This window comes from Argopecten irradians, chromosome 16, assembly GCF_041381155.1.
Source record: "Argopecten irradians isolate NY chromosome 16, Ai_NY, whole genome shotgun sequence".
Taxonomy (NCBI): Eukaryota; Metazoa; Mollusca; class Bivalvia; order Pectinida; family Pectinidae; genus Argopecten; species Argopecten irradians.
The window spans coordinates 7,605,092-7,629,478 of record NC_091149.1 but is presented as its reverse complement, the minus strand read 5'-3'; the positions used below and the strand labels follow the sequence as shown (position 1 = coordinate 7,629,478).

The following is a 24,387-nucleotide window of genomic DNA, read 5'->3' as shown; positions in this document are numbered from 1 at the left end:
GTATAGCAGATTTAGAGTTAATTACACACTTTCGACTCGGTAAATATGATGAAACTAAAAACCAGACCACTGAAAGTAATTCTAGGGAACAAGCAACAGAGGAAAAAAGATACTAGAAAAACGTTATGAACATCTCTAAGAACTGTCCATCACACCTTAAAAAAGCTGCTATTAAACGAGACCAAACTAGGCAACAACGAGAGGAATTCAAAGAAAAAAAAAAAAAAGACTAAGAAGACTCCACTTCCTAACACTAGTCAAACAATACCAAAGGTTGCCTTCATCACACCCAACTTAGAATTGGACACAGAAAGCACAACAGACTTGTCCTCAACAAGGCACAGTCTCCCGATTTTCAGTCCTATCGGGATAAATCACCATCTTCAGGATAACAATCTATATTCCGAGTCTCACTATTATAATCTTGACACCTGTCATGACATCGACCCTGATCAGACTATCCTTGGGAATGCTCCAAACATGCAATTTGTTCGCTACATCAGGGCAACCTAGCAGTGCAGAATAGGAGAATAGTTTTACCACTGTACATAGTGATTCTTTTAACGACCTTCTCATATTTTATTCAAATGTAGACATTTTATCTACTAGCAAGATGGATGAACTTCAGGAACTTGTAGAAAAATCATTACCCAGTATAATCCTACTCACTGAAATCCACCAAAAAAATAAGATATTACCTCTGGACAACAGTTTTTATAAAATACCTGGATTCTAGATGCTTCACCAACAACAGTGAAGGACGTGGAGTAGCCATTTATATCTCGGAACAAATGACAGTCCAGCAAGTAAAATTTACAACAACCTTTGAAGAGTACCTAGCTGTTGAACTCAAGTTGAGTAATGGTGACAAGCTACTTATTGTGAATATCTACCGTAGCCCCAACAGCACAGCTGAGAATTTCAGCTACCTAACAAACTTAATGAGAGAAATGTCAACTAGAAACGCAAAACACATTCTGATCACTGGAGATTTCAACTTTCCTGAAATAAATTGGACTGACTGGACAACATGTACGTCAGAAAACCATATATCTACTCGTTTCTTGGAGTGTGTTCGAGACACTTTTTTATACCAACATATCCATAAGCCTACCAGATATAGGGAAGGTCAAAATCCATCTATACTGGATCTAGTTTTTAGCAACGATGAACAGATTGTCAACGATGTTAACTATCTTCCAAGTATCGGAAGGAGTGACCATATTTTATTGTCTTTTAAACTGAGTGTATCACATAGTGATAATCATACTAAACAGGAGAGGAGGAATTATCACAAAGGGCATTACGACGCTATACGCGAAGAACTAACCTCTGTCAACTGGCTAAACATCATTCAAGTTGAGGACATGTCAACGACCCAAGCATGGAATGTTCTTGTTGAAACCATAACTAAACTAATTGAAGATAAAATACCCGTGAACAAGACATCCCCAGTTAGGAAGCGTTGGAAGCCCCATCTTGACAACGAAGCCAAGCAGTCCCATCCGACAAAAAAGGCGGAAGTGGGTCCGATACCTTCATTGTAAAACAGAAAGTAACTTTAAAGTGTATCAGAGAGCCAGGAACACTGCAACACGACAGATCCGACGTTCACACTATCATTATGAAAAGAAACTAGTGCAAGACATCAAAGATAACAGCAAGCTCTTTTGGAAATATGTCGGAGAAAAAACACGAACAGGAATGTCTATAACCAACGTGGTAAAAGCGGATGGTACACACACCACTAACCACTATGAAACCGCCAATGAGCTGAATAACTACTTTGGATCAGTCTTTATATTAACCCACCAGAAAGTGAAGATCCACCACACTTCCAAATGAGACCATATCAAACAGAACTTCATGATATCGAATTCGACAGGAGTTTAATTGAAAAAACTATAAAGAAATTGAACCCTAATAAATCTCCAGGGCCTGACGTCTTTCATCCTAAACTTCTTGTTGAAACTTCAAATGAAATATCACAACCCTTGGAAATCATATTCAGGAAATCTTTAGACGAAGGGAAAAATTCCAGACGAATGGCGAATTGCAAATGTGACTCCTTTATACAAGAGTGGAAACCACAACAAAGTGGAGAACTACCGTCCAATAAGTCTGACTTCAATCCCAGGCAAAATTCTCCAAAGAATCATTAGGGACAAACTCGTAATTCATATGGACGAGAACCATCTCTTCACAGAACATCAACATGGCTTTAGATCTGGTAAATCGTGTACTACCAACCTATTGGAGGTCCTTGAACATTGGGCAGAAGCCATAGATAAAGGGAGTAATGTCGACGCTATTTATATTGACTTCAGTAAAGCTTTTGATAAAGTCCCTCACAAAACATCTACTTAAAAAAACTAAAGGGTTACGGTATCACTGGAAAAGTACTGAAGTGGATAGAAGACTTCCTATCCAATCTACAGCAACGAGTTGTTATTCATGGTGAAACTTCTGGACTAGTAGATGTGACCAGTGGTGTACCACAAGGTAGTGTCTTAGGTCCTGTTCTATTTCTGATATATATCAATGACCTGCCCGAAGTTGTCCAACATAGCACCATAAAATTATTTGCTGACGACTCTAAAATTTTTAGAAACAATAACAACCCCACCAAGTCTCAAGAACTTCAAGCAGACATAGACAGTGTAGTCATTTGGACTAGAGACTGGAAAATGGCCTTGAACACTAAAAAATGCAAACACCTCAATATAGGCAATCTAGAACAAGACACGCATTATTCCTTCCCACAAAGTGAACAAATAGAGAAGGTACAGTGTGAGAAAGATTTAGGTGTACTTTTCGACAACAAACTTAAATTTAGTCAGCATGTTAGTCAAGCAGTTAATAAAGGAAATCGCATACTGGGTCTAATATTCAGGACATTTGTCTATATAGATATAACTATGTTCTTAACCCTGTACAAAAGCCTAATTAGACCTAACTTAGAATATGCAACCCAGGTTTGGTCTCCACTGCTAAAAAAAGATCAGATCGCTCTCGAAAACGTCCAACGTAGAGCCACTAAAAGAGTTCACTCTATTGAAAATTTACCATACCATTCAAGACTTAAAAAGTTGGGACTTCCCACCTTAGAATATAGACGTAAAAAGGAACGATGTGATCGAAGTCTATAAAATTCTGAATGGTATAGATAAACTAGATAAAGATAAGCTATTTACAATGTCTTCAGCTAATACTAGAGGTAATAAGTTTAAAACTCTTTAAGAAACAGAGCAGGACTAAAGTCACACAAAGTATATTTAGTCGGCGAGTGGTAGATTCATGGAACTCCCTTCCCAACTTCGTAGTAGAAGCCCCTACTCTGAACTCGTTTAAAAACCGACTGAACACTCACTGGAATTCAGTACCATGCAAGTTTTACCCCAGTTTTTTATATGGCACAACCGGACAACTATTTAGTAAATGAACAAAACGCGCCACAACTAGCTGGAACCAGCTAACTACGGTGTCTAAGAAGAGGTAACAGGTAACAGGTAACAGTGGCTAAAAAATTGCAAAATAAAAATGGTGATGCCTATGTCTAAAGGTTTGTTTACATTATAGTGATCCAATGGATTAAATCATTGTCTAAATAAATAAATAATGTAAAGATACACTGTAAGTATTAAACTGTCTTGTGTGTGCATTATTCCTGTAAAACTCTGGCATCTATATGACCATAGATTTCATAAAAAAAATAGTTTAAAATCGCTTAAATGAAATCCGAGAGATCCAAATGTAAACTAAAAAATATGGCGGAGGAGATGCTTGTCAATTTGGTTACATAGAAATGTACAATGTGGATTACTAAGAAAAAATAGGATAAATTATGGTAAATAATGGGAAAAGGTAGTGAACTGGTACTCCCTGTGTTTATATCTTGGAAACAATAATCACAAGTTACTAAAGCCTTAAAGCTCAATGTTTTGATTCACTGGTTTTACAGAATGAATAACACATATTCCAGGTAATAAAATCATTAATACCTTTGTATGAACAATGTATTGAAGTTATAAATGGGGCGGAAACTTAATGACATGTAGTTTTTTCTTCAGTAATCTATTATAGAAAACTATCATGTTATTTCATGAATTAAACTGCCAAATGTAAATTTCGGTATTGACATTGACAAAAATGATGTATGATGCTTTGTAAACTTTAGTTACACCACTGAATTTATCCAAACTGTAAAATCTAGCAGTATGTCTTATGTATGTTTAGATGGAAATACACTGTAGAAACCACTTTACTGTAGTAGTTTGCATCACAGCTATCACTCCCTGCTGTACTGTATAGTTTTATCACAGCTATTCACCCCCTGCTGTACTGTAGTAGTTTTTTATTCACAGCTATCACACCCATGCAGTGACGTATAGTTTTATATCACAAGCTACACAACCCTGCTGTACCTGTAGTAGTTTTATCACGGCTATCAACACCCTGCTGTACTGTAGTAGTTTTATCACAGCTATCAACACCCTGCTGTACTGTAGTAAGTTTTATCACAGCTATCACAACCCTGCTGTACTGTAAGTAGTTTTTATCACACGCTATCACAAAACCTGCTGTACTGTAGTAGTTTTAAATCACTGACTATCACACGTTGACCGTAGCTGTTTTACATGGTAGTTCTGTTTGGGGTTATTCACAAGCTTTTTTCATACTCCCTGCAGTACTGTTGTTTCTGTTTATTCATCAGCTATTCCTAAACCCATACCTGCCCTGTGACTGTAAGTTTTTCTATATACACGGCTTATCACACCCTAGGTGCTGTAATGTGCAGTTAGTTTAATAATAGCTTACACTACCACTGCTTGGTACTGCAGTATAGTTTTGTTCTCTGTGCATATCACGATCATGCTGTACTGTAATTGTTTTATCACAGCTATCAGTACCCTGCTGTACTGTAGTCAGTTTATCACAAGCTCATAACTCCCTGCTAATACTGCAGTAGTTTTATCTCTGGCTATCTCCACCCTGTTGAACTATATTGCAGTTTAGTTTTTATCACTGCTATCACACCTCCCGTCTGGTGTTCTATGTCAGGTAGTTTTTATCACAGCGCTATCACACCTGCTGTAAATACTGTACGTAGTTTTTATTCAACAGCTATCACAAAACCTACTGTTACTGTAATAGTTTTAAATCACAGCTCAGCTATCACACCCGGCTGATACTGTCATAAGTTTAATCAAAGCTATCACAACTCTGCTATACTGTAGTATTTTATTCACAGCTATCACCCCATGCTGCTGCTACTGTTAGCAGTTTTATAATTACAGCTATCCACACCCTGCTGTACCATAGTATTTTTTATCACAGCTATTATATCCTGTCTGTACTGTAGCATTTCTTTTACAGCTATCCACACCTTGTGCTGCAATTGTACGTAGTTATGATACATTAGCTATCATACAACCAGCTTGTACTGCCTGAGGTTTAGTGGTTTTATCACAGCCTATCACGACCCTGCTTTACTGTAAGTAGTTTACACAGCTTAGCTACCCACCCTGCTTGTACTGAAAGTAGTTTTTAATCACAGCTATCCAACCCCAGCTGTACTGTAGTAGTTTTATCATAGCTTTTTCCAACACCCTGCGGTACTGTAGTAGTTTATAATCAACCGCTATCACACCCTGCTGTAACTGATGTAGTTTATCACACTATTCACACCCTGCCAGTACTGTAGTAGTTTTATCACAGCTATCACACTCTGCTGTACTGTAGTACTTTTATCACAGCTATCACAACCCAGCTGTACTGTAGTAGATTTTTAAAAAAAAAAAAATTCACAGCTATCACAGCCCTGCTGTTTACTGAAGTCTAGGTTATCACAGCTATAACACCCTGCTGTACTGTGTAGTTTGTGTCCTTTACATGCTAAACTCTCACACCATTAGCCCTTGAAAAATCAGTAGTTTTTGCACTAAAAAATCCTGAAATTCTACTGTACTGCTGTACTCTAGTAGTTTTATCAATTGCTATCTTGACCCTTTACTAAATGTGTATTACTTAGTCCAAATTCATATCATGGTTATGTAGTCAGCTGTAAACATTTTCATGTATTTCCATAATTCTAACCAGTAAATCACGGCCGGTACCATGGTCTTAAAATTCTAAGTCCTGGGCCATTTGGAATCTTTGCAAAATAGTGGTTGTTTATATGTACAGCTATCTGACACCCTGCTGTGCAAAGTACAGGCCAGTAAAGGCTAGTCTGTTCGTTTTATATAATAGTGACAGCTATCTACACTACTGCAATATAGTATTTTCTGTTTTCGAATTTTAGAGTTTTAGTCTTACACGATATAATAATGGTGCTCCATGGCTATAAAGACCAATTTTTTTACTGTAGTTTTTTCACTGCTTCATACACCCTGCTTTAATGCTTTAGTATCTATCACAGCTATACCAAATTTGGGTACTGTAGTACAAATTTTTGTCACAGCTATCACACCCTATTTGTGTACTATCTGTCCAAGTTTTATTTTCAAAATTGTCACACTCCAAATTTTTTGCTATTTACAAAAAGTCTGTAAACTTTAGTAGTTTTATTACAAATATCTGCTTGATTCATAGCTACACACTGCAATTTTCTAAAAATTTATTCACTATGGCTAAAATTACACCCTGCTGATACTGTAGTAAACATTTATCTGTGAAGTTTGGCACACTTGCTGTACTGTAGTAATTTTATCACAAATCAGCCCTGCTGTACAAATAGCAATTGTAGTAATATCTTTCAAAGTTGACATGTTATCAGACCTATCTTTTACATAGTTTGAGCATATCACAGCTATAAACCCTATCAGTACTGTAGTACTTTTATCACAGGCTATCAAACCATATAGATTTAAGTTTAAAGTAGTTTCAGACTTATCAAGGACAGCTCTGATCACACCCTGCTGTACATGTATAGTAAGTTTATCACAGCTATCACATTTTTCCTGCTGTACTATAAAGTTTTATCACAGTAAAATAAAAAATATACTGCTGTACTGTAGTAATGTTATCACATTTTGATATCACACCCTCGCTGTGACCAATCGGAATAGTTTTGAAAACATGAAAAGCTATCATTCACCCTGATGTAACCTCGAATAGTTTTTATCACAAATGATGTCATATTTTTTAGTAAAAATACTTGTATCTCACAAAAATGCTGTACTGTAGTAATTTTATCAGGCTAATCACAACTCCCTGCAATGTAAAATTCAATGGCGGAATAATTTTGGCCAAACTGCTATCACAGTTGTGGTGTTTTATCTGCTGTACTGTAATAGAAGTTTTATCACATGAATATATATTTACCTGTGTATGTAGTAGTTTTATCACAGTTATCACACCCTGCTTGTACTGTAGTAGTTGTATCACAGCTATCACAAGGACACCCTACTGTACTGTAGTATTTTTATCACACTATCACACCTTGATGTACTGTAGTAGTTTTAGTTAATTCTAAGCATATTCACACCCTGCTTGTACTGTTGTAGTTTTAACATTCAATGCTATCACAACCCCTGCTGTCACTGTCAGTAGTTTGTTTTATCATAGCCTTTTCACACCCAGCTGTATTGTCGTAAGTTCTATCATTGCTATCACACAATGCTGTACTGTTGTTAATTTTATCACAGCTATCATACTCCCCTGCTTGTACTGTAGCAGTTTTTTCTTGAGCGATCACAAATTGCTGGGTACTGTAGTTGTTTTATCATAGAGATCCAAACCTCTGATGTACTTGTGTTGTTATATCTCAGCGATCACTCCCTGCTGTATTCGTAGTGGTTTTTTATCCTGGTCTGATTTCACTAAACCCTGCTTGTACTGTAGCATAGTTTGTTCATATCACAGATATCACTATCTGCTGGATTGTTTGTCAGTTTTATCACTTCTATCACTACCTGCTGTTCTGGTATTTGTCTTTATCACTGCTAATCAAACCCACATGCTGTTATGGTACTGTCAGTAGTTTTATCACATCGATAACAACCCTGCTGTACTGTAGTAGTTTTCTTTCAACAGCATAATCACACACCCCTGCTGTACTGTTAGTAGTTTTATCATAGCTCTACTCACACACCGGCTGTTTAATGTAGAGGAGTTTCATCTCATGCTATCACAAACTGCTCTTAATTGTAGTAAGTTTTATCCCATCTAATCACACTCTTGCTGTACTGTAGTAGGTTTTTCCACAAATATCCTCACCCTGCTGTTTTATTACTAGTAGTAGTAATATCACATGCTATCACAATCCACTGTAGCTGTAGTTGTTTTAATTCAAAGCTATCACTCAGGTCTCACCCTGCTGTAAGACTGTAGTAGTTTTTATCACTAGCTATCACGCACCTGCTGTCAACTGTTGTTTAGCTTTTAACATAGTCTATCACACCCTGATGAATTGTAGTAGTTTTATCATATCTATCACACCTGCTGCTGTTACTGTAGTAATTTTATCACAGCTTTCACACCCTCGCTGTTACATGTAGGCTGTATTTTTCATAGCTGTTCGACAATCTGCCTGTATCTACTGTAGTCTAGTTATCATCTATCAGCTATCAAAACCCTGCTGTACTGTCGTAGTTTTATCACAGCTTTATCATCATCCCTGCTGATACTGTTAGTAGGTATGTATCATACGGATTATTCACACCCTACCCCTACTTGTAGTGTGTTTTATCAGCGCATATCACAATCTGCTTGTACGTGTAGTATGTTTTTAATCATAGCGATCATACAATCTGCCGCGTATCTGTAGTAGTTTTATCTCAGATGATCACACCCTGCCTCTGTAGCTGTTGGAAGTAGTTTTTTCACAGCTATCAACACCCTGCTGTACTGTAGTTAGTTTTATCAAATCTATCTCACGCCCCATTACCCTACGGAAGTTGGTTTTTATCAGCAAGCCTCATCACCACATCCTGCTGTTACCTGTAGTTGTTTTTATATCATAGCTATCACACATCTGGCCCTGTTTTTTACGTTTGTAGTTTTTATCACAGCTATTCACACCTGCTGCTGTACTGTAAGTAGTCCTTTTTCACAGCTATCATAGCTTTATCACACCCACCCTGCTGTACTATAGTAGTTTTATCACAGCTATCACACCCTGCTGTACTGTATCTACATCTAATCACACCCTAGTTACGTGTTATCACAGCTATCACACCCTGCTGTGTACTAGTATCACCGAGCCTTATAACACCCTGCTGTACTAAGTAGTTATCACAACTATCACACCCTGCTGTACTGTAGTAGTTTTATCACAGCTATCACACCCCTGCTGTACTGTAGTAGTTTTAGTTTTACTGGAGTAGTAACATGCTATCACACCCTGCTTTACTGTACTATCACACCCTGTAGTTAGTTTTATCACAGCTATCACACCCTGCTGGGGCTGTACTGTAGTAGTTTTATCACAGCTATCACACCCTGCTGTACTGTAGTAGTTTTATCACAGCTATCACACCCTGCTGTACTGTAGTAGTTTTATCACAGCTATCACACCCTGCTGTACTGTAGTAGTTTTATCACATCTTGGAGTAATGTAACATCTTTACATACCATGCCTTATACTGACAATGGATATCCACAGTAAATCATCTCTACCCACACCTACAGCCCATACCGTGCCTCTGTCTGTGTGTAGGAATCCTGAGTACTTTACCATCTTGTACTCACTAGGACAACATATTTTATTGTTTAAGTCCCCTACAATAAGGCTCCCCCTGACTATCATACACTATACCACAGGGGTAAAATGGTTCACCTCCTGTTTGTGGTGTGATTGTTTACATGTACTGGGGATGTCACCTCTGTATACAAACAGTTCCTGGAAAGTCGGTATCCATGACAACAACATGTTTGTTTCCATCACCACCATCATCTTTCATCACTGTGATCAAACACTGCGACATTGTTAGTGACAGGACACTCTGTGATCCTGTGTGGTGTACACACTAATGGTTTTCCCAGTCCCTGCTGCCATTGTAGTGAGTACCATCTGACCTTGTGTGGTATATTTGGAGACGTTTCCTGACATGCCCACAATGACATGGGTTCTTTGCTGTAATACATATACATTTAGGATAAGTGTTTTAGTTGTGAATTGTTGAGTTAACTGTCCTGATACCAGCTCCAAGATGTTGTTTTTTGTTTATCACAGGCCCACATTCTGTGTGTTGTGTTGGTGATAGACTGATGTCATTGATGTTAGCCTTGTGTGTGACCTTCTGTATCACTGTGCCCTTCCTGTCCAGGAGAGTTAATGTGTTACTTAGTTAGTTGAAGGAGAAACTTGTACCAGGCCTGGTCATCAGTGGTAGGACATATGGAAGTAATGTAACATGGAGACTTCCACTCTCCACCACCTTGGTCTCTGTCAGTAGTGTTTTCCCTGGCCACTGCTTTCTTACCTTCATCCTCTGACTGTTGTTGTGATGAGGGTTGTTGCTGACCGTCCCTGATAACAATACTGACCATGTTCTGGTCAGTGGATGTATGACCTTGGCCTCTAGAGGTGGTGACCTTTCCTAAGGCTTTGTACCAGGTGACCTTTAGGAGTATTGTTTGGGTTGAAGCTGACTGTATCTAAAATGGGTTTGACAGGGATATGTATTTGGGAATCTATTTCGCATTTTGTGTCATATAATTTCTATGTGAGAGCCCTGCTGAAGTGTTGTCTTACATTTCTGTATTTGGTGTTTAAGTTGTTTTGTTCAACATTTCAAGTTCTTGTTTGTATTTTCTGGATAATTTTGATGTTGTCATCTTTCATGTGTTTGATAAAGTGAAAGTGTCTCTTCTCTAAGCTTATCAAGGTCTTGTTTTAATTTTTCCGTTGCATCTTCAATTCATGTGCTAATTTATCAAATATGCTGTCGTTGTCTTTGAGGAGTGTATCAGTAAGAGGTGATGTATTTTACCCGATCTGTACCAAATCATTTTGTTGCTGTTTTTCAATAAAGTTTCTGATGTCTTTGGTTTCTTCTGAGGAGTGACTTCACTAAGCTCACACACTGGATGAGATTTGATGAATGGTTTTGAAATGCATTTAGCACAAATCGGTTTCTTGACATTTTCACAAAACCAATCTAGTTGTCTCCCCTTGTGATGGTTACAGGTTGTCTGTCCTTCCGTACGAACTGGTATGTTTGCTGTTGCCATTGTGATGAAGATTGAATATTTCTTGAATTTCTGAAAAAATGATTATATTGAATCAATAGATTTTTTTGCATAAGCAAGCAATTGAATAAGAATTTTATTCGATGTCACGTTCAAAAAGTGGGACTAAAATCTTTAAATATTGACCTCAAACAAATTAGTTTTAAAGTACAAGAAAAATAATTACCTGATATAAATCACTGCATTCACTGATGACACACACAGGGTACCTGGATTAAATCAAGTTGGTTTTTTCCCAGAATATAAATGATATTCAATGTTGTTGAAATTTTCTCTTCCTCAGAAATTCACAGGCAAGTGGGAACTTACTTTCTTCTTCTCATAATAGCAGGATCCTGTCACTTTTTTCAGTTTCTGATGAAAAATATCCATTTATTAGATCAAAAATCAATCCCCTGAGAATACACAAAATTGTACATTAAATGAAATTATATGTGTCCACACAGAATAAGACCATCTTTGTCATTCGTTACTAATGTAAAGCAAATGTTAATCGACCAAAATGACTGTCTATATTTAGGCCATGGCAATAACTTATATTTATGTACTTCCTTGTCCTGGTTTGGACATGACCACAGAGTTGTAACGCAGACCATAGATTTGTGTATTAAGGTCATATTTTGGGTCATTTTTGACAAAACCCTGATATTTAAAATAACCCACGGTTCACCTGGGGTGTATTAGGTCTGATGGGTAAAGTGTATATGGGTAATAAGTATTGGTCTGTTATAATACCTGAGTAACTGCGCCATGTAACATGGAAGAAATACAAGATATGGGTTTTGATTCTTGAATAACATGATATCTATGTAAAAAGATGAAGACCTTTTTAAAATCCATTTAGTAGTCAAATATTTAGTGTCTGGTACACATGGTAACAAAGGTATTGAAAGTCGTAAATATCAAAGACAAAAAAAATTAAATAATTCTTAAACAAATTAAATGTATTTCAAAAAGTGAAACATTTATTGTTAAAAGAAAGTATTTTTATAAAACCAAATATCTTAGAAATAATGAAAATATTGGAACCAGGTCAAAAATGTTAGAGAAATCCCTATAGATGAATGTGATAATTATATTTGGCATATTGCGAATAGTATTCTGAAGTGTATTACATTAAACTTCTGGTCAATGAAAAGGCAGGATCATTTCGTAAATGTAGTGCAGTTGTCAGGTGTAGAGTATTACTTTTTCCCATACCTCAAGTGTCACTAACATCCAAAACACAAAGAGAACAAGAAAACTTTGATGCAAGGCATCAAATCGTACCATTCGCCGCAACTACTTTGGGAATAATAAATGCTGATGAAATGAGAATAACCACTGGTGTTGATTTCAATTCCATGCAAGGTTATTGTATGGGGTTAACATTGTGAAAAAAAAAACAAAAACAAAAAACCAAACAAAAACTATATTAATAAAGCAGAAATGCTGACTAGCTTTACAATACTATATGTCACTTAATACATAAATATATAAAAAAAAAATAGCCATTTAAGTAAATGTAATTGAAGAATGTTATAATAAACACTGTGACAAATGAATTACAAAAATAATTTTGTAATTTTATAATACCGTTTTGAATTAATAAATTGAAATGTTTCCAAAAAATTTTACTTATTACGAAAGAAAAAGCATGTCACCATTTTTTGAACTGTATAGTAAGTAATAATGAACTTTTTTTTAATTAAAAAAATATAATACACTCTTATTTTTCTATTTAATACTATGAGTGATATCTAAGAATTTCAGGGATAATCAAGTTTAAGTACAGTGTACAAAAAAACTAAATGGGATAAAAAAAGAAAACAATGTAAATCAGATCTAAATAACATCCAAATAAAAACTCTTGAGTTATCAACCTTTATATATGAACAGTTATCCAGGTAATCAACAAAATATAATTTAGTAAATATGATCATGGTGATCTAGAAAGCTTGCTTGTGGTTTGCTATTAGTTAGAAAGTTATAGCAAGTCGCATGCATTTCTTTTGGTGTACCCCGATGACAAAAAGAAATTATCAATATTCTGAGATTATTTACATTGTACTTTAAATATTTACTTATACCGGCGCGTAATGTCGACAAGGGCTAGCTTGTAGTTGACCTACGAAGCAAGTGAAAGAAAACCAACAACATGATATGAATTGAAAAATGGCCGTTTAATTATGATAAACGACGAGATATGACAAAAACATAAAAATGATTCTTTCAATCATTTTTATTAAAGCATATAAGCAAATTTAAGGATATAGGTCCAAGGTGGGGATAAAAAGCGCCACAATGTTTATCAGAAACTCCTGATTTACTCATGAGTTACTGATAAAACATACCCCACCAAAGCCATTATACTCTGTAATTTTGGCACGTTACGTGTGTTAGCCCTATACAAAAGTTGTATAACACCGACCAGCTCAACACCAAAGCCATTAACTAGCCCACTGAACAACGGAGAACAAATCCCGTGCTAAAGTCCTCTCGTATCACCAAATAATCACTACAGTCAAGGTCATTTCCTCCTATTTGTAAAAGGGGGTGACAATCTTCGGTTCTTATATCCTGAATGGGACGTGACATGTCAGAAGTAAACAAATGGCGTATCCTCCCGCCCGCTCCTCCCAACACAATGGATATTCAGTGAATTATCCAAACCTAAATCATCCCATGTCCCTGACATTTGACCGCCCAAACGTCTAACGAAACTGTGACCTAGTATAATAACTGACGTTTGATCCATTTCTTTCAAATGTGCTGATAAAATATTGAAAAATAACAGAAAAAACTTACCTTGATCTGTGTCCATCTTGTGATAAAGTGGGTAATGAAGCTGACAAAAGACACCACCGCGCACTGGTCAGTAGATAATACTACGCGTGATAAGACCTTGACCCAATTACCTCTTACTTGCCCCTTGGCCCTCCTCTCACAAAAAGTAGCACGGTAATATAACAACGTTACAAAATATTAATATGAAACATTAATATTTTTTTTTCAAAAAACAAACTACTTAGCCCTGTATAAAAATACATTAAAATTGACAATTTTAATTTACCAATTAAAGGTGCCACTACCTTTCCGAAACTGTGCTTTTAATTTTTAAAATATGGAATGTAAAATGAATATCAAAAATTATTGTGAGAGTCGGTCAGAAGTTTTATTAACTATACGATTACAAGCACGACTTATCATCACACCTTCAGAACATTATTAATTAGAATAAATAAATATGTTAAGTTTTTGTTTTCAATAACGCAGGTCGTTTTAAATGTTTCCCGCCGTCGTCCCTAAATGGCCTGAGCGTCGGGTAAGTTTGACTATCACAAATCACGCGCAGACGTGCAAAACAGCAAAATGAAGTCCCCCGACTGTTATCGTAACATTAGACAGTAAAACTTGCATATGTTTGTATATGTCGACCTGCATCTTTGAGCCATCGATATATATTTTCTTTTGTTATTAATGTTTTTAAGAAACCTTTGAAATTTGCTCCGGAAAGGTAGTGGGCCTTTAACTAATGAAAGCATAAGATTAGTTTTCAGAAACTACTGTAAGAAGACTGAACCATACTTATTAGGGCCCCTGCATCGAGATGCGGGTTTGCCCTATAGTAATCAGTGTTGTCCGTCCGTCTGTCTGTCCCGTCCGTCCGTCTGTCCGTTTTTTTTTTCTTTTACACATTAATGATGGAAGGGAGTGGAGTATTTTCCCCATATTTTACATGATGATTCCCCATCCATCCTAGATCTGCATGGTAATTTTTCAGGCTGAAATTAAATTAAAAAAATCGGCCATCTTGGAGTTTAACATTTAAAAAAATCACAATGTTGTTGCTATTAACTGATAAACATTTTGTTATAACATTATAGATGCAAAGTATGTTCAGAATTAAACAAGGAGTTGACTGTCCAAAGGTAAGGTCATGGGCCAAGGTTACAAAGTCAAAGGTCAAGGTCAAATTAAAAAAAATTATTATCGTCAAAGAACATTTTGCTACAACATTTATAATGAAGCAGAGTTGTTAAGAATAAAACAAGAAGTCAACTCACCAAAAGTTTTTGACTGACCAAAGGTAAGATCAAGGGGTCACTGCATCAAAGGTTGTGGACACATTTTCCATTTTTTGGACTTATTAAAAATTTGTTATGACATATAAATTAAAATTATTCATTTTGCTTAATATATTAATTAAAGTCAATAATGATTTGAAACAAAATGGCTACATTAATATGATTAGAATCAAAAAGGCCGTGTCAAATCAGGTCCATCTTGGCACGTCAGACACATAGCGGGGGCCCTTTTCTGACGTTAGTCCAGTGTTCTAGTTAACATTAGTTTCTCAACCACCATGGAACCTTTATATTTTTTTATTATTTAGCTGATAACATAACCTATGATATAGGCAAGAGAGGGTGCGAACGATTTACCCAAAAACACCCAAAAACACCCAAAAACTTATGTTGGTGTGTTCATCCTACTGTCCCTGTCTGTTCATTCTCTGAAACTGGAGCCGTCTGTCTGTCCATTTTCTGGCTTGTGTGTTCATCCTACTGTCTGTCTGGTTCATCTCTGATACTGGAGAGCCCTGTCTGTCCATTTCTGGCTTGTGTGTGTTCATCCTACTGTCGGTCTGTTCATCTTCTGAAAACTGGAGCCCTGTCTGTCCATTTCTAGCGTGTGTGTCCATCCTACTGATCTGCAAATAGTTGTTCATCTCTGATACTGGAGCCCGAGTTGTCTGTCTATTTCTAGCTTGTGTGTTCATTCTACTGTCTGTCTTTATCATTAGGTAGTCACTAATTTCAAATTCATTTCATTAATCAAAGATTGATTTTCTGACACTTTCTCAAAGACGAAAATTTTCAAAAAAACAAAAAAGTGCAAATAAATTGTGATTGCACGGATGTAGGACTTTGGTTGGCATAAATAATGTTTAAAAATTGTTGTAAAAAGTCAGTAAGTTAAAAGTTGAAGTTAAGGTTGTGTTATGATTGAAATATGATGACACCTAACTTATTGTTATTTTTCTGGTTGACAGGGAGCTGTACAATTGTTTTTGTGTTTTCTCACCTGATGGCAGATTCCTTAACATCTTGTCAGGTAGGCAAATGTAAATGATTTTCTACAACTGTGCTCTGTAAATGATGTGTAAAAATTTCGTCTGAATCCCGTGAATCCGTCGGGTTTTGGGGTCCGATCTGTTTCTCTTGGTCTGTCTGTTCCTTGATCCGTCTGGTCCTGGGGGGTCCAATCGTGGTTCATGGGTCCGTCTGTTTCTCCTTGGTCTGGTCCTGGTCCTTGTTCCAACTGTTCTTTTAGATTGTATAATACCATTGGTTGTGTCCCGGACGTTTTGCAGGTCCGTCTATTCCTTGCTCTTGTTGTGGATCCTGGGTTCACCTGATACATAGTCGGTCTTTTTCCTTAGTCCCAGTCTGGTCCTTGTGATTATCTCATGGTTTTTATTTTAGTGATTGTTGTCTCCCTGGTGACTGTCTGTAAGTCTCTGTGAAGCAAATTTCATGTTTGTCTCATTTGTCCTGGATTGCCATGTTGGTCCTAGAGTCATCTTGTCCTGATGTACTGTGAGTCCTGGGTCTATGTTGTCTGTACTGTTCTTTAGATCTGTAGAAAATCATCTGATTGGTGGAGTTGTTTCTGTCTGTATTTTTCCATCTACTTCTTGGTCACTGAAACTGGGAAACCTTAGTAAATCTGGTCCCAGTCTGTCCTTTCCATTTCTGGTCCTTGTCATATTGGCAGATTGAAAATTGGACCTATGTCTGTATGACATTCTAATCTGTCCTGTGGCCGAAGGTTATCTAATAACCTCCCTGTCCTTATCTTTCTAGTACATGGTAATCTGTCCTATGAATTTGTGTTTTTGTCTGTACTGTCTTGGTTCATCTTGATCCAAGCCAATCTGTTCTGAGAATTGATTGATGTGCACACATGGTCCCTATCTTTGTATCATCTTGGGTAGACTGGATTTTCTTTACTGCCGTTGGTTGTTTTTATACTTGGTCTGTCTGGTCCTTGGTTACAATAGTTTTTACATGAGTCTGTCATCTAGTCCTCTGTAGCTGTCTGTAGAATGGTACTAAGGCAGGTAATCCATCTAGCGTTGGTAGCTACGCCACTGGTCTCTATTGTTCATGTTTTTACTTCTGAGTTGTCTCCCTTGTACTGTCTGTAGGTCTTAAAATGTGTTTTATTTGTCTGTCTGTATTAACTAATTTACATTAATATGAATTTGTGTGTGATTACTGTCCATTTATTTTTATTCTGTAATAGATTTTCTTATTAGGTCATCAGAACCTTGCTTGTACTGTCAGTGGTTTGTCAATAACACCTGTCCATAGTAAGTCTTTGCTCATCTGTATCATGTGGTCTGTCCTTACTGTACTAGTGTGTTCTTGGTCCAGTCTGTTCCTGTTTTCATTCAACGACTGTCCTGTAATAAATTTGAATCCAGTCTGGTCCTGTTGTCTGGTTAAAAGTTTGGTGGTCAATGGTCCTTGGTCCATGTACATGTTTAGGGATCCCAATAGTGTTTCTTGGTCAAAGTCTCTATCACACCCTGGTTACCTGATCTGTAGTGTCCATGTATAAATTTATTGCTTTGTTAATGGATTATGGTCCTTAACCTTCATTGGTACTGGTCCAGTATATTCTTGGTCCAAAAATCTATCATGGTTCTCGTGGTGAAGAAGTGGTCTAAATAGTATATTCTGGTCCTGTATGGTCCATTGGCCTGGGTGTTCCTGTTTTCAGTCCTTGGTCCTTGGTCGTGTGATAAAGTGTTGTCTTGGTCTGGTCTGTATTGGTCTGTCATGGTTTAGGTCACTGGGGTCTGTTAAAATGTGGGTCTGGACTCCATGTGTTTGTTTCAGTCTGTCCTTGGTTAAATCTGTCCTGGTTTACTTGGTCCTTGGCTTGGATCTGTACCTACTTGGATCCAAATAGCACTAGTCACACATCCTTGTATCACTGGTCATTTGTCCACTTGGTCTAACTACGTGTCACGTCTGTGTGATCTGGTCCAGAATCTATTGATGTATGGTCTGATGTGTTCTGTCTGGTCCATGTGGTCCATCTCTTCCAAGTCCTCCTGTCTCTCCTGGGTCTTTAGCTGGTCCATCTTGGTCTATAATGTCCCTTGTCTCTATTTTGGTCCATTGGTTCTGGTGGTCCTATCTCAGTAATGTCCATTGGTATATCAGGATATCTTGTACTGTTATGTGGTCGTTTTTATCATGGCTATACCACCCTGTACTGTCCTGGTCTGTCCTTGGTCTTCCATCTGGTCCTGTTGGTGTCCTGGGTCCTTATCCTGGTCCGTCTTGTCTGGGTCTATCTTAAACTGGTCCATCTTGTTTAGGTCTGTCTGTCCTGGGTCAATGGATCATTGATTGGGTCCATCTGTCCAGGGTCCATCTTGTTCCCTGGGTCTTATCATGTCTTTATCATGTGGGGTAATTTGATCTGGTCACCAAGTACTTTTATCTGTGCTGACCCTGTTTACTGGTCTCTGTCCTGGGTCAAATCAAGTAACTTTTATACTGAAGTTCCTTGTTTTCCATCTAGGACCGATCTTCCTGTGCTATGGCTTACCTTGGTTTGTCTGTTATCAATGTCACACTTGTTTGAATGTAGTATGAGTACTATCTGGTTCACATTCTGTGTACTGTAAGTTGTTTTAGTTTTATCAAGTATTATACACCCGTATGTACTGGAGTAGACCATTTATTCACTTGTGTCATTACTCCAACCTGTAACCTGAAGTATTTTAGGTATTATAAATGATTGTATATTATTATATTTTATCACAGCTATCACATTGTGTACATTGCCAATTTAATTGGTTAATCTATATACTGATGTGTCCTGTCACTGCTATACATTGACCTGTACAGTATGAGAGTTGATCATCTATCACAAATGGTTAATTACTATGTTTATTTTAATTATCTGTACAATGGGTGTTTTTGTTTTATCTGTAATGTAGTGATCTAATGGATGAGAATTTTGTCAAATTATGGTTCTATACAATGTTGGGTATGTATATGTAGAACATCTTATATAAATGTATTTCTGGGTCCACTGTTTGTACATGTATATGTCCACAGCTATGGGTCACATCTACATAGACATAGTATTTTATAAAATCCAGCAGTATCACACCTATCTACTGTATCCATAGTTTAATGTATGTTACATAAAACAAGCATCAAGTAGTTTACCTGTTCTGAGACTTAATGTTTCAATTCTGGTGTGTATTTAATACGATATATTTCTGAAAAATTTGTCATATCACACTTACTGGCCTATGTAAATTAGGATTGTTTATCAATCCTGTATTAGTCTATCATGGATAAATGTATTGTACTGTAGTAGTTTTATCACAGATATCACAACATGCACTAAAATACTGTAATTGTCTTGGAAACAATATATGTGTCACAGTTTGTACTGGGTCAAGTTTAAAGGTATCTCAATGTTTTTGATTCACTGGTATTGCAGTAATGAATATAATACATATTCCACAGGTAATAAAATCATGTACTTTGTATGTAAATATTCAAGTTATAAATGGGGCTGTACTTATGTACATGTTAGTTTTATCAGTTCAGTAATCTATAGAAAACCATAACACTGTAAGTAGTTATTATCAAGAACACCCTGCTGTAAAATCATTTTATCACAGGACAAACAAACATGTATGATGTTGTAGTTTTACATCACAGTTCACACCACTGACCACTACACTAGTTTTATCTGTTATCAATGTGTTGTACTGTATAAACCGTTTTTACAGTATAAACCCTGCTGTACTGTAGTAGTTGATCAAGCTATACATTATGCTGTACTGTAGTAGTTTTATCAACAGCTATCACACCCTGCTGTACTGTAGTAGTTTTATCACAGCTATCACACCCTGCTGTACTGTAGTAGTTTTATCACAGCTATCACACCCTGCTGTACTGTAGTAGTTCTTTAATCTATAGCTTTTATCACAGTAGTTTTATCACAGCTATAATCACACCCTGCTGTACTGTAAGTAGTTTTATCACAGCTATCACACCCTGCTGTACTGTAGTAGTTTTATCACAAGCTATCACACCCTGCTGTACTGTAGTAGTTTTATCACAGCTATGGACATGAACACCCTGCTGTAACTGTTGTAGTTTTATCACAGCTATCACACCCTGCTGTACTGTAGTAGTTTTTATCACAGCTATCACACCCTGCTGTAGTACTGTAGTAGTTTTATCACAGCTATCACACCCTGCTGTACTGTAGTAGTTTTATCACAGCTATCACACCCTGCTGTACTGTAGTAGTTTTATCACAGCTATCACACCCTGCTGTACTGTAGTAGTTTTATCACAGCTATCACACCCTGCTGTACTGTAGTAGTTTTATCACAGCTATCACACCCTGCTGTACTGTAGTAGTTTTATCACAGCTATCACACCCTGCTGTACTGTAGTAGTTTTATCACAGCTATCACACCCTGCTGTACTGTAGTAGTTTATCACATCTTGTAGTACTGTAACATCTTTATTACATTCACACGATCCCAATGTATGTCCACAGTAAATCATCTCTACCCACACCTACAGCCCATACCCAGTCACTGTCTGTGTGTAGGATCCTGAGTACTTTACCATCTTTACTCACTAGGACGACATTTTTATTGGTTGCGTCCCCTATGATGAGGCTCCCCTGACTATCATACACTATACCACAGGGGTTAAATGGTTCACCTCCTGTTTGTGGTGATTGTTTACATGTACTGGGGATGTCACCTCTGTATACAAACAGTTTCTGGAAGTCAGTATCCATGACAACAACATGTCTGTTTCCATCACCACCATCATGTTCATAACTGTGATCAATCACTGCGACATTGTTAGTGACAGGACACTCTGTGATCCTGTATGGTGTACACACTAATGGTTTCCCAGTCCCTGCTGCCATTGTAGTGAGTACCATCTGACCTTGTGTGGTATATTTGGAGACGTTTCCTGACATGCCCACAATGACATGGTTCTTTGCTGTAATACATATGCTGTAAGGACATGTTTTAGTTGTGAATTGTTGAGTTAACTGTCCTGATACCAGCTCCAGGATGTTGTTTTGTGTATCACAGGCCCACAATCTGTGTGTTGTTGGTGATAGACTGATGTCACTGATGTAAGCCTTGTGTGTGACCTTCTGTATCACTGTGCCCTTCCTGTCCAGGAGAGTTAATGTGTCACTGTAGTTTACTGGTCCAGGCCTGGTCATCAGTGGTAGGACATATAGAATCAATGCCACATGGAGACTCCCACTCCTCCACCACCTTGGTCTCTGTCAGTAGTGTTTTCCTGGCCACTGCTTTCTTACCTTTATCCTCTGACTGTTGTTGTGATGAGGGTTGTTGCTGACCGTCTGATAATGATACTGACCATTTCTGGTCAGTGGATGTATGACTTTGGCCTGAGGTGGTGACTTTTCCTAAGGCTTGTACCAGGTGACCTTTAGGAGTATTGTTTGGGTTGAAGCTGACTGTATCTAAAGTAGGTTTGACAGGGATATGTATTTGGGAATCTATTTCGCATTTTGTGTCATATATTTCTATGTGTGAGCCCTGCTGAAGTGTTTTCTTACATTTCTGTATTTGGTGTTTAAGTTGTTTGTTCAATGATTCTAGTTCTTGTTTGTATTTTTGTATGAGTTTGATGTTGTCATCTTTCATGTGTTGATAAAGTGAGAGTGTCTCTTCTCTAAGGTTGTCAAGGTCTTGTTTTAATTTTTCTGTTTGCATCTTCACTTGATGGGATAATTTATCAAATATGCTGTCGTTGTCTTTGAGGAGTGTATCAGTAGAGGTGATGTATTTCCCAATCTGTACCAGATCATTTTGTTCTGTTCTGTCAATAAAGTTTCTGATGTCTTGTTTCTTCTGAGAAGTGACTTCACTAAGCTCACACATTGGATGAGCTTTATGAATGGTGGAAATGCATTTTAAACAAATTAGTTCTTGACATTTTTCACAATACATATCTAGTTGTCTCCCCTTGTGATGGTTACAGGTTGTCTGTCCTTCCGTACGAACTGGTATGTTTGCTGTTGCCATTCTGATGAAGATTGAATGTTTGTTGAATTTCTGAAAATTGAATAAATTGAATCAATACAATGTTTTGATTGAATTTCTGAAAATTGAATAAATTGAATCAATACAATGTTTTGATTGATTTCAAATTGAATATAGTTTTAATCAATACTTTTTGTTGTTGTTCTATTGCTGTTTGTTTTTTTGCATAATCAGTTGAATATGGTTTTATGTGATTGTACAGTTCATTTAATGATAAATTTGACTTGACCTCAAAAACAAATTTTTAAAGTACAAGAAAATAATTACCTGATAATCACTGCATTCACTGATGACACACACAGGGTACCTGGGATTAAATCAAGTTGGTCTTCCCCAGAATCTAAATGATATTCAATGTTGTTCAAATTTCTCTTCCTCTGAAATTCACAGCCAATCTGAAATTTACTTCTGTCTCAATTATAATGTGTCTCACACAGAATGAAACAAATACACATGTTCCATTAAAATCAATACCCAGATAATACACAAAATGTACATGACATAAATGAGGCCAGATGATGTATCGGATGTTACTCCATCCTATCTTGTCCTACACTACATTAAAACAAACATAGATTGTGTAGTAGGTCAATTTTGATCACTTTGCAATCTGATATTTATATTACTAAAACTAAATGTGTCCGGTTTGACATCAAATGTTCATTTAAACATAGATTGTGTAGTAGGTTCAATTGATAACAAACCTGTGAAAAATCCAGGGTACTGATTTTGCCTTATTCATCCATCTTGGATGTGTCTGTTGGGTACTTAAAGTTTGTTCTGTTATACCTGTTACCACTATTTCTAAAAGAACATTCATATGTCAGTTTTTCCTTGGTTACTTGTTGTGCATATTGTATTTTGAGGAATCCAACATGGCCGATTGGTCAGCCATTTTTGACAATGAAGTTTGTACCATTATTTCTTAGAAATACTGAAGGGAACTTTCTCATTAGATATGCATTCTTAAAACTGATGGAAACATTTATCAATACATGATGGACATCAAGATCCCTTGTGATCTCAATAATTATTTATTATGATCCTCAGGTATGGGGTTACAATAGTGTGGTCAAAACCACAGCTGTGCACTGTTTACCTGTATGCCCAAAAGTTCTATTGCTAGTTTCATTGTATGGGGTTTTAGTGGTCAGGTCCTGACTGGACTTAGTGCATGCTAGTTTACCTGTATGGGGGTGTTTTAGTGGTCAAACCTGACTGGACATAGTGCACTGCACTAGTTTACCTGTATGTGTTTTAGTGGTCAAACCTGACTGGACGAGTGCACTGCTAGTTTACCTGTATGTGGGGTTTTAGTGGTCAACATCTCATCAGGACCTGTAGTGCACTGTAGTGGTCAAACCTGACTGGTCAGACAAAAACCCGCTATGGGGGTTTAGTGGTCAAACTGATTGATGGACCATAGTGCACTGCAAGTTTACTGTATGGGGGTTTTAGTGGTCAAACCTGACTGGACATTAGTGCACTGCTAGTTTACACTGTATGGGGGTTTTTTTATTCAGTCAAACCTGACTGGAAATGCACTTAGAAGCATGCAGATTGTTTACCTGTAACTTGTGTGTTTTTGTGGTAAAAACCTACTGGGAATAGTGCACTGATAAATACCTGTATGGGTGGTTTTAGTTGGTCAAACACTGTAATCTGGACCAAACTACAGCACTGTAGTTCAACGGTTAGTGGTCAAACATGAGGACCTATGACTTAGTTCGAAGTTTTTTACCTGTAGAACAGCAAAAAACTACTGACTGGAATTTTAGTGCAGATTGTTTTAATCAGGTGGGGTTCCCTAGTGGTTTTTAAGTATTAAAAATATACTATATAAATCTGCACTGCTAGTTTATAAATATGGTTATTTTTATGGGTCCCACTTGGGCCTTTATAGTGCACTGCTCAACCTGTATGGGGTATTTAGGTTATTGGTCAAAAAACTGGACATAACCCCAACCCCCAAACCCCTTTACCTGTATATTTTTCTTCAAGGTCACATTGTTGAAAGATTGATATTTAAATGTGCAAAAACCTGACAGTTA

The 24,387-nt window shown here is 37.0% G+C and overlaps 1 protein-coding gene and 1 pseudogene across 1 annotated transcript in view; one reads left to right on the top strand and one right to left on the bottom strand.

Moving 5' to 3' along the window:
* The window catches only part of LOC138311149 (tripartite motif-containing protein 2-like), a 200,937-nt pseudogene extending 178,200 nt beyond the window's left edge, over positions 1 to 22,737 (bottom strand).
* Positions 1 to 24,387, top strand: part of LOC138311140 (low-density lipoprotein receptor-related protein 2-like) — a 374,749-nt gene that overhangs the window by 125,289 nt on the left and 225,073 nt on the right. The window lies entirely within an intron of this gene.